Source organism: Danio aesculapii, chromosome 11, assembly GCF_903798145.1.
Source record: "Danio aesculapii chromosome 11, fDanAes4.1, whole genome shotgun sequence".
NCBI classification, from domain to species: Eukaryota; Metazoa; Chordata; class Actinopteri; order Cypriniformes; family Danionidae; genus Danio; species Danio aesculapii.
In genome coordinates, this window is record NC_079445.1 from 39,412,764 (window position 1) to 39,415,304 (window position 2,541).

Consider the following 2,541-nt stretch of genomic DNA (forward strand, 5'->3'; position numbering starts at 1 on the left):
ATGATTTTGATTTATTAAACAGATATATTTATAAAAATAATATTTTTACCAAACATATTTAGAAATTAAAAGATATTACAATTAATTTCTAGCAAAATTTTGCAAAAATAATTACAATCTACAAAATGTCAACAAAATTCTTTGCTTTTCTTTATTTTTCCTCTTTTTAAAATTTGGATTTAATATATTTCTATAACATATACATTTGGCTGTACTAATTTTTGGACCATTATCATAAGTTATTTTGTTAGATAAGCTCCAGATTTGGCTTTATTACTGACTAATCTAATATATATGCACAAATATAATATTGTATAACTTTCTATTAAAAATATGAATTTAAAAAGTATGTTTGTGAGGGGTGTACTTAAATATGCTGAGCACTGTGTATATAGTTTTAAAAACATGATATTTGTATTATTGATATTTTAAATTGTTCATAATATTATATTTCATTACATATACATAAATAGAAATATACAAACAAACCACAACAAACATTTCATTAAGCCAGGGGTGTCCAAACTCGGTCCTGGAGGGCCGGTGTCCTGCAGATTTCAACTCCAACTTGCCTCAACACACCTGCAAGGATGCTTCTAGAAAGCCTAGTAAGAGCTTAATTAGCTAGCCCAGGTGTTTCTGATTGGGGTTGGAACTAAACTTTGCAGGACACATGTGGGATAGGTGAATTGGGTAAGCTAAATTGTCCATAGTTTATGTGTGTGAATGAGTGTGTGGATGTTTCCCAGTGATGGGTTGCAGCTGGAAGGGCATCCGCTGTGTTAAACTTATGCTGGATAAGTTGGCGGTTCATTCTGCTGTGGCGACCCCTGAATAATAAAGGGACTAAGCTGAAGAGAAAATGAATGAATCCAACCTAGATTTTTTTATTTAATAAAAGATATTTAATTTAAAAATCTCATTAACTGTATTTTAAAAAACGTTCTGATTTTTAGATATATAGAGAAATAAATTAAATGTGACACACGGTTGAAGGAAAATCATTAGCCCTCCTGTGTAATTTTAATTATTTTTTAAATATTTTCCCAAGTGCTGTTTTACAGAGAGTAGCTTTTCTCAACACAATTATTAATATAAAAGTTTTGAAAACTAATTTCTAACAACTAAATCCTTTAGTTTTTGCCATGATGACAGCGGATATTATTTTAGTTATTTTGCAAGATACTAGTATTCAGCTTAAAATGACATTTAAAGGCTAAATTAGGTTAACTAGGCAAATCATTGGAAAGCAGTGGTTTGTTCTTTAGCCAATCGAAAAAAATAATAATTTCTTAAGGGGGCTAAAAACCAACCCAGACTCATTCTGAAAACGTACCACTATATACATGTCTGGAGAGCGCCAAATACGTCCCATGGGGTAAATTTGTTTTGTAGTTTTTGTGTTTGCGACCAGCTGCTCCGTACGCTTTGAGATCTCAAATTTCACTTGTGAGTGCCATTTGTGCCTGTTCTTCTTGTGTAAATCCACCAATGGCCACGGTTGACTGAATGACTGACCCACCCTCCTCCTTCCCTAAACCCAACCGATAGTGTTTTCTAAAGCACCGATTGACCCGACCACCCACTCCCCTAATCCCAACCAACAGTGTTTTCAAAAGCAATTCAGAAAAACAAAAGCCATTGCCTGATTTTTACCACGTTTTCAGATTTTACCTCATTCTCACCCTGTTATTACTTGTTTATTTTATTTTTTGGCTTATGTTTTTGTCTTACCTGCTTTTTTAAACCGTTCTTCGCCGGACTCGAACCCCGTCGTCGCAGTCAACTCTCTGCGTCTCAAGTCCGCCGACATACGTGGCAAGAAACTGGTAACAGTGGGAAAACCGTCCACACGGAGGTAAGCGGTCAGCTGGTAAGTGTGAAAATGAATGGTGTCATACCACCCTGTAGCGTTCGTTTTAAAGATGAAACACAGCCATATATACTTCTGGTTGGATAATTTGTGATCTCCAGAAATTTGTATTGGGGTATTGTTTTCAGAATGTTGCTAATGCCATATAGAACTTAGCAGTTAAAAGCGTGTCTTCAGCTGTTCATGGAAACACAGACACACACAAATATTTTAAGAACTATAGTGTGAAATATGACCTGGATGTGTTTTTCATAATCGCCTGCTCTGCAACTGTGATAGAAAAAGAAACACAATTTGGTGCGTTTTCAAGTTCTGGCGATGGTGTTGACAAGAGACGCATCAGTTCTAGAGATCCGTCGACATCTGATCATTTCTTTAATACACAAAAAACACACAGTGTTTCTTCTCTCGAACGACTGGTCGCTTGCGATTTTGATTGTTCCCTAATGATGTCCCATTGACAATTTCTGAGGAAGCAAAGCGTTGCACTCGACGACAAATGAAATCTTCTTGATTTTAATGAGGGGTTTTTGCTTATGAGCTGCGAGACATATGGTTTACACTGATTACAAGCTCATATCTCTCTCTTTCTCTCCCAAAATACCTGCCATGTATACGTAGTGTTTATGTTCTGGCATGGAAAAGGAACAAGATGAAGATCTTCTTGT